Below are 13810 nucleotides of genomic sequence, written 5' to 3'. Positions count from 1 at the left end.
CCCAGCTTGGTCACTCGACCCAGTAGCTCCCTGTTCCACATACCACGAAAAGCTCAAAAAAAGCAAGAGACATCTCTTGGACTGTGAAAAAGGAAAATGCTTAAACAGAGGCACACCTTTATTTGCGAAGATGGCTGGGCTTCCTGTGACTCTTGCAAGAGAAACAATGTTCCAGATCTACTGACTGTTGGACACAGTCAAAGTCATAGTCATAGTCACAGTCATAGTCTCTTCTAGCTCCTAGTAGGGGGCTGCTTTGGGGACAAACCAACTGCTCAGGGTTGGCCTTCTGCCTCTCTTGTCTAACTACAGCACAGGGTGAGCCTCTCAGAAGCTTGTGCATCATCAAGATGGTCCTGCAACTCTTGTTGCACCTGGGAAATAGTCTCAGAAACCTGAAACTGAAACGTGCTTCTTATGTATCCTGGGGCTGCTCCATTATTCCCACGCTCTCTTTCTTGTCAGTTCTGCGTTTCACACCAGTTTATTACACACTTGGGCATGTCTGTAATTAGTCGTGGGAAACTTCATGGGCCAGAGCACATTTAATCTTTTTTTTATAAAACATTTTACATAAATAATAGGGAGAAAACCTTTTCAGATCATTTGAGGAACAGCCAATAGCAGACTTTTGAGTTTTCCCTTTTCACTCTCTACAGCTCTCCAGAGCCCTCTGAAATAATTGGAGTTTGATCATGCCTCTCAGAGAACAACCTACTAGACTTTACCTTACAACTACAAGCGTGTGGCTTTGCTCAGTCCACAAAAAAATAGTTATGCACATTTTTAGTAAAGAGAATTGTTAAAACATGCAAGTATGCAGTACTTGAAGCCACAGAACTGTGATCAGGTTAATTAGTGTATTTGTGCTTGCATTTGAATTATCTCCTATTAATTTAAACAGAGTTTTGCATTGGGTAACTGCTGAGTGGTGATTGTTATAAAAGAGATACACATCAGAATTCATTTATGGTCTTTTCATTGGGCCTTTCTTCTTGCCCACTTTAGACAAGTCATTAAGACACTGAAATTTTGGAACACACTATATTAGGATTACTGGCCAAGAAGCAGTGGTAGCATCATCCAAGAAGGGGCCCATGGGCCTAAAGCATAATCCAGCAATGAGTTAGTGCCGTTAAGGCTTTTTGTATATAAGAAAAGACAGGTCCCAAGAGCACTGATTAGGCTCCATCATGTACCGTTTTCTTAAGATGCCTAGCCCTAGTCTGGCTGCCTGAGTGATGCAATGCTCTGTAACATCATCTGGAAAAGACACACTCATTTCCGCACACAACAGCTCATCCACAATGGGAGAAATTCCCCTTGAACCTCATGGTCTTGATTGAGTAAGGGTATTTGTAATGACATCCTTCAGAAAGTGATCTTACATTCACTGTCTTTCAGTGTTTTTTCAGTGCAACTGTATGAAAGTTTTTGGTCATTGTCATTCTAATGTAGTTAAATTTCTTATTAAATAAGATACACACACACACACACACACATTTTCAGAACCGCTTGTCCCATACGGGGTCACGGAGCCTACCCGGCAACACAGGGCGTAAGGCCAGAGGGGGAAGGGGACACACCCAGGACGGGACGCCAGTCCGTCGCAAGGCACCCCAAGCGGGACTTGAACCCCAGACCCACTGAAGAGCAGGACTGCGGTCCAACCCACTGCGCCACCGCACCCCCTTTAAATAAGATATTTAATGTGAAATTTTAAGTTAATGTCAAATACTGTAAACTGTAAAAACAAAGGTCATATGGGATAAGAAAGAATTCATTAGAATTTATTATATTGCCCACTACATAAATAAGACTAGTTTACTATTGTACAAATCATGCAAACTACACACACACACACAACCAGAAACCGCTCTTCCCGAGCGGGGTTGTGGCGAGCCAGATCCTAACCTGGCAGGGCAGGGCAGGGCAGGGCAGGGCAGGGCAGGGCGCAGGGTTGGATGGGGCACACCCAGGACTGGACGCCGGTCCGTCGCAGGGCACCCTAGGTGGGACTCGAACCCCAGACCCACCAGAGAAAAGAACCCAGCCAACTCTGCTGCATCACCACGCCCCACCACAATAGGCAATTATTTTATCTTTTTTCCAAAATAAAAAAATCTAATTTCTGGGATTTCATTTAATCTGTCATTAGAATGGATAAATATGTTTTAGGCTGTTGGAGGCTTTTAGCACTATTTTAGGCTTAGATCTGTTCATCTAGAATGTTAAACCCTTTATTGATCTCACTACAGTACTAATATATTCTATTTCAAATTCCATGAATGATCAAATGACATTTGACAAATGACATTCTTCCTTCTCATTACTGTGTAATACCAGTGGATAGCTGGTAGTGTAATGGTTAGCACTGTTGCCTTTGGGCCTCAAGATTGCAAGCTCAGTTTTCACCTCTAGGTGCAGTACCCTTCAGCAAATTGCCCAGCTATACAAACGGGTAAATCACTGTAGGTAGACTAACATTGCAAGTCACTCTGAAGAAGAGTGTCAGCTAAATTAATTAATGTAAGATTTGTGAAATTTGTACTTTGCTATTTTAAGGAAAATCATACTTAGTTCTACTGGGTACAGCGTTTTAAACAGTTAATACAAGAAGCTTCAGCAATATTTGAAATCATTTGCAGTTTTTAAGACAACCCTCTTCTTATACCAGCTCTCTGTCTCTGATGGATTTTAATAGAACTCGTTTGTAATCCAGGGGCTACCTGTATATTAAGTAACCTCTTTACTTGGCCATCTAGCATTTTTATACCAGTGAAATCCAAATCTGCTGAGTCACTACAGCTTTGCAGCTGTGCATTCTGGTGGTACACATCTATACTGTTCTGCACTTCTTCTGAAACTTCTTCGCAATATATAGCAGACCAAGAGCAGGACTGATTCCTACTGAAAACGTATATGTCAATATCTTCTTTTTCAGTTGTCTTTTAAATCAAAATTTTGCGTTGAATTTATACTGTGACATAAGGACCATGCCAGGTTTATAAAAACACTGAGGTGCACTGAGGTGTGACAGGGAAATATAAAAAAATCCCAGTGGGAAGACTAAAGACAGAAGAATTCAGTACAGCAGATGCATTGAAACAGCCTCCCTTGCCTTTAAAGAATGACTTACAGTAAGTTCACTATCACTTAAAGTCATTGTTATTAACAGCTATTAACAAACAGTTATGCAGAGAATTACATCAAGCACAGGCTTTACATATTTGCTTTGGTTTGCCGTTCATTTCCTTTAATAGGAGTTTAATGCAAATTGAATTGGACCTGAAAAATGCCATTTGGTCAGATCACATTCTAGCTCAGAGAACTGCAATTATCTGAGAGTGTGAGACACTGATCTTGTGTTGTTTTAGGAAACTTTCAGTGTGTGCAAACATGCCACAGCAAAGTTAAAAAATGGAGACCCAGTACAAACTCCCAGTCTTGTTTTTATTTCTTAATGCACCAGATGGTTCAAATGGATAAACCACATAAGGTTATGCCTTTCAAATCAAAACAATAATAAATATCTGTTTGACCTATTACCTGAAATTAAACTGTTTGTGAATATTTTGGTAATCTCGAAAACGTCTTGTAACTTTATATGACACCTCTGTATAAAAAAATAAAACCAATCCCTAGAACTTTGAACCCTCAGAAAATACAATTAAACCCAATTTAATACATAAAGTGAAACATGTGTTTTGCGTTTGTCATAACCTTTAGAGGAATGAATCTTACTGTGTTGATATTGGAGTTACGGCTGTACAACAGAGTACAGTACGAGTGAAAACCAAACTTTCTATTGACAATACAATCATGTATTGTAGAATAAAGAATACTGCTGTAGCCCTCACCAAATCTCATAGTATTACAGACTGAGGACATACCACTACTGCCATGTGTGAAACCCCATAGTCAATGTCCAGCTGCTAGGGAAACCCAATGCTGGACAAAAGGATAATTTCACAAAACAAGGCATATTTCCTCTCGGGGTTGCCGAAGGAAAACTTTCTTTGTATTCAAGCAGTTTAGGCTTTCTTTTGACAGACACGTTTAAATTAAAAGACATAAATTTATTCTGTTGGTGTAAAGTACTCATTGTGTTATTCTCTGACATGTACATCGCTTTGGAGAAAATGGATAAATGTAAATGTAAATGTAAGCTACTTAGTTTCCAACTAAGGATATGGATAAAAATGTTTACATTCTCACAGACCCTGTTCTGACCTTATATTTACACATGACTTTGCCATGAGATCCATATCACAAAAAACACCTGTAGTGACTAAACTTCAGCAAAAGTCTTTGCATGGCAAGCACATTTTTTTTTAGAAATAACTTCAATCTAAAAGTGTTGAAGGCTTGTGCCAAAATGAATACAGATTTAATGGTGTGGTTTGGCTCTCTGTCTCTCTCTTTTGATTAAATGTGGATCTTGTGTTTTTGGAGTAATTGAAACCATCTTTGATTGTTTAAAATTGTGCTGCATCATTGAAATTAATATATATACAGGGACTTTATTAACAAGGGTGTAGGAAGAGGGAAACACAGAAATGTCCCCCCCCCCCAAGTTTGTGAAGCAAGCAAAAACACACTCAGTAAAAATAAATTATTTTTTTTTAAGGTGGGTAAATGATTTTGAAAACATTTTGCTGCTTTCATCTAATAGAAAATAATGTCCTCTCTTTGCCGTAAGTGACACCAAGTACACCACTAAATAGTAATATATCAATAATTTCCCCCTGACTTCATGAGCAGAAAAATGCATGAAAGTAAAGTGAGAAATATTTCCTGTTATCCTCTGACTCACCCAATGCATTAACCCATGAACTTCAAACATGGTACAGAGTAATTAAAAGAGTCTTTGTGAGCACATTGTGATTTGTTAAAATCTGAACATACAATTATTCTTGCCCCAGTCTTGGGTTGTAGCTTTCATTCGTTCTATTCAGAGTGTAAAACAGAAAACATACACCTACAAAGGATGTCAGAACAATACATGAAAGATTTCATTTAATACCAGGGAAACAAAGGGAAGCACAACTATTTAATTTACTCACTCTCAAAGTCACTTATCACTAGACAAGAAAATCTTATTAATAGAGTTCTCAATCACAGTATTTGTAAGCCTCAAATTTTGGTGCAATTGTAAGGTGAGTTTTGTTTGTATTATTTTATTCAGGAGTCTGCAGGAACAAACATTTAAATAGAATTTTTCAGAAATGTTTTTCACTAGGGAGAAAGCCCATGGAGCCTCCAGCAATATGTGTCTGCCATTATTCCCATGCCTTTGATTTTTACAAATACTGTTCCCCCAAATGTAAGCTACCTTGTCTTTGAAACAAAATCTTGAAACACTGTCTGTATAGCCTAAAAAATTAATTTGGCTATTAGAGCTTTCACAAGGTTAGGGTATAAAGTTAGCTAGTTAGTCTGTTAGTCTGCACTCATTATTACTACATTTATTCAGCGAAAAGCTTTGGCCCAGGAAAATAACAATGTTACATAAACAGCATTACAATGATCAACCCACTTATACAGTAGAGTATTTTTACTGCAATAATTCAGGGTAAGTACCTGATCAAGCATACAACAACAAGAGTTGGAGACAGACTGAGGACATTCGCCTCAAAGGCAACTGTCTACTAGGTTATACTACCTATTGCCCTAATTGTGAGTTATAAAAGACAGATTTTAGGAGGATCATTAGCTTTGAGGGAAAATTTTGTGGTCATTCTGGTAATACATTTCCATAAAAACAAATGATTAAATTTGATGATTTAAAACATTTTTAATGTTCTTTTATGGTCAATTTCTAAAATGACCTCTTGTTCCGTTGGCATAGATTCAGTTCAGCTGTTATTCACTCGTATAAAATCAACAGAAAAAAAAAAATGGTATGTGCGGGTTAATGTAAGTGAACTGTTACTGCCAAAGCCCTCACCATGTGTGAATAATCTGCTGGAGGAAACCTTAGAATACATTATGTTACAGCTCAACTTCACAGTTACAGTTGGAGGACAGAGGAAAAACAGGAAGACAAACTGCAATCACTAAATGGAGAAGAAGAATCTATTTAAGAAAGCATAAGCTTATTCCTTTAAATACTTCTATAGAAATCCTAGTAGCCTCTCCATAATGAAAAGAAATCATTTTTTTCCAGGGAAATGCTACAAAGTGAAAAAAAACATAAAAATGGAGCAAAATGTAAACAAATTCAAAGCTTTTGCACTATCGCACTATTCTTGGAAACAACAAAAAAAACACAATAATTGAAAAAATCATATTAATTATTACTTTATACACTAATAAATAACAGTTGGTAACTTCCAAGGCAAAGGAAGCACTTTGACAAACATGAAACTTCTTACTAGAGAATGCAGTAGAACTTATGGTAAAATTATAGCACATTTGCCAACACTGAATTGGACTAATAATTGTCATATCTGCATAACTATTATGTTGATTTTAAAAGCACATTTTTTAAAAAAAATTATTTTATTCTGAATAGTTGCTTCACTTCCTGTCAACCCTCCCTCTCCAAGTTAACATCTAACAACACAACTCGCCCAATTGATAGTAAATAATAGATGCAGTGGTATCTCGACCATTTTTCATTAGGCATCTATGTATTTCTGTGTTTAAGCACTAGATAATTTATCAGGTTTCTTTGTACCAAAAGATTAACAGTGGAGTTATACAAATCACTGTATTATTTTATTCTTATTTATGCTGCAGATCATTGCTTAAAAGCACAACCATTTCAGCAAATGGTCATGGAATAGAAACTCATGTCACTGACAGTTTCTGCTGAAACCTCACTTAAACTGGTGTCCATCCCAAGTATAGCTGCTGTATTTCTTTAATACATTTCATATCAACCTATATTAGGTCACACTACCCCTCATTTCCACAAACAATTATTGCACCAAAAAAACCTAACTTATTTGCACTACCACTTTAAAATCTGTTTACATCTCTATTTATTGAACCAACCACACCATTGCACTTCATCCCATAGAATCAGAATCAGAATCAGAAAGTGTTAATCAGAATCATAGTGCTTTTAGTTTGGTAGTTGTTATTATATGGCAGTTGTATAGTTATTGGAAATTGCTGTAGTAGTAATAGTATATGCTGTAGAAGTAGTATATGTTGCCCTCTATGTCACACTGTGGTCCAGGAGAAACGTTATTTCACTTCTATACAGTACTGTGCAAAAGTTTTAGGCACTTGGTGAAAAAAGCTGTAAAGTGAGAATGCTTCCAAAAACAATGTTCGTAATTAATAAACTTCTTACCAAGTTTAGGAACCAACTATTGTCAACAACCACTTGTCCCAAGCAGGGTTGCAGCGGTCTTGCCCGGGTCCTACTCTCTGGTGGGTCTGGGGGTCGAGTCTTGATTGGGGTGCCTTGCGATGGACAGGCGTCCCATCCTAGGTGTGTCCCCTCCCCTCTAGCCTTGCGCCCTGTGTTGTTGGGTTAGGCTCCTGTTTGTCATGACCTTGCTCATGAGAAGCGGTCTCAGGCAGTGTGTGTGTGTGTGTACTTTCCTTCTTTAATGACATACAAAACCCTTACTGTAACACTGGAACTTTTTGCAAAAGGAATGGTTGGAAATCTCAGATGTGCTCCTTCCCATTGACACTAATTCAGAAGACATTAAATAACCATCTAAAACAAATATTTTTTGTGAAACATCTAAGTGCCTAAGACTTTTGCACAGTACTGTATGTTCTAAACATATTGTGGGAATGTCAATAAAGTTGACTTTGACTTTGACAAAGTTGGCTTGGATGGTGACAGTTCTGTCCCATAATTATCCCTGAATTTTGGAATGTTCTTTCAACATTGCTTTGGCAAAACAAGAACGTACAACTTGAAGAGTGGCGGAATATGAAAATTAATGCAAATAATATCACCATACTAAGAGAACAGCGATCACACAAAAGGAGTGTACGGAAAGCAAATAGCATCTACAAGTTATTGTATTAACTGCCACATTAACAACTATTTGTGCTGATGATGGTATGTCTACGAGTAAAGCATTAACTTGAAGCAGTGGGAATTAACAATGAGTTTATGAAATAATATTAAATTCACATTTGTTTTTCTCAGCATTCATTTACGCTTTTTCTGTTATAGGCTTGCTGGTTATTGTGTAACCACATCGTTTGAGTCTCAGCGGGGGAGGAGAGACAGGACTGGTGTAACCGCGTGTGCTGAGGTTTCACATCATGCTTTGAGGCGAAGCTCTGGCGTTGCTCTGTCTCTCACCAGGAGCCTGGTTAAGGAGAAGCAGACAGATTCCAGACATAGGGCTTCATATTACCCTTTCTTATGGTTGTGAGTGCCGTCCACATGCATTGCAATGAACTGCTACTTTTTAAATACAAAATTCTATGTCAAAATACAATATATTATTTTAAAATTGTAACATTATTCTTTCTGTTTGCCCACCGCAGCTTTGTCAGCAGATGCCAGCGTATTTTTGTGTGAATCACATCTGAAACATTTTCCACATTTTCACCTTATGTCCTTTTAGGCATGTTTAGCACTGGTTCAGGCAACTGCAGTCTTGCAGTTCCATCATTGTTCAAGTGAAGACAATACACTCATTAAATAAGCAGCCTAGTAGCAATATCTAACACTTTAGAGATCAATATCCTTTCCTAGATTTTTTGATTTTTATCAAGAGGGGATGTGGTGGCGTGGTGGTGTGGTGGTGTGGAGGGTTCACCTGGTGCCTGCTGTGTGGCGAGTTGGTGGCTTGAACCCTGCTTGGGGTGCCTTGAGATGGACTGGCATCCTGTCCTGGGTGTGTCCCCTCCCCATCAGTCTTGCGCCCTGTGTTGCCGGGTTAGGCTTGGGCTCTCTGCAACCCCACTTGAGAGAAGCGACTGTTGACAATGGATGATTTTATAATTTGTTTTTAAACTTCTGCTGTTTTCTCAAAAGTTTCTTCTTGGATATATAAAGTAAAAAGCAATGTTGGATATTCTAGAAAATATACTGTAGTAATTAGATCAATAAAAATAGATGGCATTTTAAAAGTTGATCCCTACCCCCCACACCTCAGCTGACATTGAATGAATATATGAATGAATGAATGAATGAATGAATGAATGCTACCTCCTTGCATTAAGCCTAGTAGCTCACTTGGAGACATTAACCCAATAACCAGCTCATGACACTGATTTATCTGTCTCTGTTACTTATAGACTTACAAAAGGTTCAATCACAGAGTCAATGATGTTAACCCAGCAAGCTATAGGGACACCTTTTCGAAGAAATGTATGTTGGGTTCTTCTTAATCAAGAACTGATGAATATTTAATAGATGCTTAATAGCTGATGGTTACAGACACTTGGGTATTGACATCATGTCAAAATGTCAGCGTGGTGTCAGTGATGATCATTATAGTGACAGCGGTATTTATGTTTTAATATAAAACAAAAACAATTAGATGACCGTATGCTCCGCAAGTCCAAAACATCCAACTTTTGACTGTAACCGACGGATCAGATTACTGAAGCTGCGTCATATTCCCTCCGAAAAGACGTAAAGCTGGGCTCCTCGCTTTGAGGTGTTCACTCAGAAATTCCTCCCAATTTGCAGTTGTCAAGCGCCAAAGTGATGTAATCTGTATTGACAAGCTTGCTGTGGTCTCTTGATGACATCACAGGCTGATGTCATGCAGACAGGCGTGGTGTGAGCAAAAGAAGCAGCTGACCCTCGCTTAGAACAGAGGAGAAATATGCACAGTTCCCTCAGTCCCTGGAGAGTAACTTGAAGAAAGTGTAATGCGCTGTTGAAAAGAAAACACATCATGACATCACCCGTTAAGCTGCCTGTCTCCTAGGCCTTTCAGTATTAAGACTTATTATTTATCGCTGTCTTGTCCATGTATTTCAGATGGTGCCAGTTTAAACACTGAGATTAACGTTTTCAACACAATTCAAACTTTCATTAGTGCCGCAAATGTTCCTTGGATTAGCAAATAACTGCAAGAATTTAAAGAAACAAACAACATCGTATCGCACTGAAAAACCGATGTCAGCAAGCACCGGAGAAACGAGTTTATTTACTACTTTTGTTCTGTTTCTTTTTTCGTTTCATCAAATACTATTAATGCTTTCACATGAGGGAAAGGCGGTAGAGTACAGGAGAATTACTTAACTGAAGTAGTTCAGGTTAATTAGCTAAAATTTAATTTGTGGAAGGAAATGTGCTAGTGAGGATACACTACACATAAAATGTGAGTGATCGATGTATTATCGGCTTTCCAGTGTGGTTACGGTTTTGACAGAAAACCTCTGAGGATGCCACAAATTAAAAACAGTTCAGTAATTAATTCATTATTCATCTGGAATTCATTGCTATAATTATCAATATTCGTGACCCTGTTCTTAGTAATATAGCACATCTTAACGTGAAGCAGGAGTTTTCCATTAATGAAATGTCCTTAGATAAGATTCAGATTTCTCACCACCCATTTACAGAAATTACTTCTCCAGCAAAGGGTTGTGGTGATCCGGAACCAGTCCCAGGTATCCTAGGGCACAGGGCCTGCAACCCCCGAATGGGGATCCGGGCCATTTCGGGGCCATCACACAGTTAGTCAAAGAGGCACACGCTATGGGCAGTTTAGAGCTACCAGCTCACCTGAGAAACAGGTCTTTGGACTATGGGAGGAAATGTTAGTATGCACAGGTGACACATGAACACAAGAACACCCAAATTCTGCCTTGACAGATATGGACCCAGATTCAAATCGAGAGTTGAGAAGCAGTCCGGGACAAGCATCAGTGGGATAGCCTTATTATATGCTGCGATTACTTATACAATATGTGTAATATATGAAGATAAGAATTTTAAAGAAAATGTACAAGTTCCTATTTCAGATTGTGAAGAATATGGAATCCCAATTTTGGCATCCTCGTACATCATTACAAAAGGTAGATGCCAATATCTTCCTGATACTGCTGGAAGATTGCAGTAAAACCATAGATACACCAATGCACAACTGAGGTCTCCTCTCAGTCTAGCTGTAATTTGTTACTGAAGATTTTGTAATGCAACAGTCACTGTGACTTTTGAACATTTTGAAAGCTGTATCTTATCTGAGGGGGGTGTGGTGGCGCAGTGGGTTGGACCGGGTCCTGCTCTCCAGTGGGTCTGGGGTTCAAGTCCCGCTTGGGGTGCCTTGCGACGGACTGGCGTCCCATCCTGGGTGTGTCCCTCCCCCTCCGGCCTTACGCCCTGTGTTGCCGGGTAGGCTCTGGTTCCCCATGACCCTCTATGGGACAAGCAGTTCAGAAAATGTGTGTGTATCTTATCTGAGCTTTGTTTAACCTTCTTACATTTACATTAATTTATTTAGCAGACACTTTCTCCAGAGTGACTTCCAATGAACTCTATGTAGTGTTATCAGCCCACACACCTTATTCACCATGGTGACTTACACTGCTAGATACACTACTTACAAGGGGCCACTCATCCATACATCAGTGGAACACACTCTCTCTGTCACTCACACACTTTTAGTGAACCTGAACAGCATGTCTGTGGACTGTGGGAGAAAACCCACACAGACATGGGGAGAACATGCAGACTCCACAGAGACTGAGTGGGGATCGAACCCACATTCTCTCGCAACCACCCAGGCGCTGTGAGAGAGCAGTGCTACTCATCATGCCACCGTTCTTTCGAGGAATGTTTATTTGCAGTTTCTAAAAACTTTTTTTAAATGTTTTCCAGCATTATCACACTATATTTCCATTGCCACAAAAGCAATCGTTTATTGTCTGTCTCTCTTTGAGATCGGCACCAATAGTTGTATACAACATGCTTATTAAGCAATAACCAAGAAACTCCGTTTGTGAAACACTAATCCAGGGAACGATAAGACATATCAGTGGAACATAACTAACTTTCACAACCTGCCGCAGCAAGGCCAGGGGGCAGCCAGTTTCTAAGTGGGTGGAAGACTATTGACAAAAGGAGAGAAAGGGAGAGAAATGACTTGCAATACAGTAAGCAAGAGCATTTACAGCATTTCCTTTTCCAGTGAAATTCAGTATTCCTTCGCAGAGCATTTGACTTGCAAATTCAATCAATTCTTCTTGAGTTCATTCCTTTATAAACTTTTCTAAATCATTGTTTTATTAAAAAATAATTAATTCAATAGTCTTCAGTATTTTTAGTATTTACTCAGCAAATCGGTACATTTTATATACATATGTTAAGAAATTTCAGGTCATGTATATGAGTAAATTCCATCTGAATGTCCCATGTGACATATAACATTACAAAAATAACACAGCAAATATAAAATATTTAAAATATACACCCTATCGAAAAGCAATCCTTTCACTTAATGATGTCGCTGTGTTTTTCAGTGTTTCGATATTCATGGAGTACCATGTATCTTTTGTTTTATGTTGTGCTTTTAGTTATTTGGCCTTTTACGCTGGTTCACTGTGCTCTAGGGTAATAATATTATTCATCGTCTGGCTTGCATAGGGTACTTTTCCAAAAGCCAGAACCGGGTTAACTTCTGGGAATTGTGGACAATAATTCTAGGATGCAAAATCCCTGCCTGCATTAGAACAGTGCATATAAAGAGGAGCAATGGAGTCAAGTTTCAAGACATTTAGGAAAAGGTCTGTATTAAAATAAATAAATGTGTTTTAAAGCACAGTTTACCTGCCAGCATAATTGCCAGAAGGATTTAAGTCTGTGTCATGATAGAGACAAACAACATGCAGACAAAAGTCTTAATATATGTATATGTTTGAAGTAATTTGTGCCTGGTCTTTCTCATAACCAAGGACTGGCAAATGTATTCCAATATACCTCATATCATATAACTTTATTGCATAACATTATCTTTCCATTTGATGTTTAAAAGTTAACACTTAATTTTTCTAATTATGTCTTATTTAATAATATTTAAAGATAGCTTCTAACAATACTGAAAAGTGTAACTTGTTGCGTCCATCTATGAGCATTTTGTTCGCTTCGGACCAAATTTTCTTAGCGAATGTAAAGAAACTTTGTTGCAACTTGTGTTCTTTTCAACGTACATTTCAATACTAAACACACAGAGACAGCTGCACAATGTTTTACATGCAAAGAAGTCCCCCAGGGAACAGCAGGCCCAAAGTTCCACTGACTATGATAATTCATATCTGACCAGTGAGAGCTCCAGCAGTTACAGGCCTGAGATGACCCCAGAACTGGAAGGTTGCTTTAAGAATTTGTAATTTACATTTACATACACATTAAGACTGAAAATGACCCATTGATGATCGTGGTTTTTATACAGTGTGCAAACTTGCTTCTTAGATTTGATATCTGGTTTGTTCTGACTGAGTGAGAAGGTGGATGTACCTGAAAAGTTATTTCATATTGCTGTGGTATTTTATTATCTTCCATTATCTCTCAACAACTTCAGTAGCCTGGTCTATTCATTACTAAAAATATGTTCTTGCACTAGAAAAAGCATGAAGTAAAAGACTTAAGTTCTCTCAGTGCTTACACAGATGTTCGCTAGACTTGACAGTCATTCTGCACAAGAATAGGAGTAGACAGTAGAGGCCTTGGTACAATAGTTTAGAGTACCTGTAAAGCATCATGCTTTCCTTGAGTAAACACATTAAACCTAAACATTTAATATCCTTCCATATCCTATACCATTCAACATGCTTTCATATGTTTTGTTTTTGGTGAAGCATTTTAACAGTAAAATGAATAACACATAATGTTTTCTTTTGACATCAGGATTTAACTTTAACAGAA

This window comes from Scleropages formosus, chromosome 6 (assembly GCF_900964775.1).
Source record: "Scleropages formosus chromosome 6, fSclFor1.1, whole genome shotgun sequence".
In the NCBI taxonomy this organism is placed as follows: domain Eukaryota; kingdom Metazoa; phylum Chordata; class Actinopteri; order Osteoglossiformes; family Osteoglossidae; genus Scleropages; species Scleropages formosus.
The sequence above is the reverse complement of the archived record's forward strand: the minus strand, read 5'-3'. Positions refer to the sequence as shown.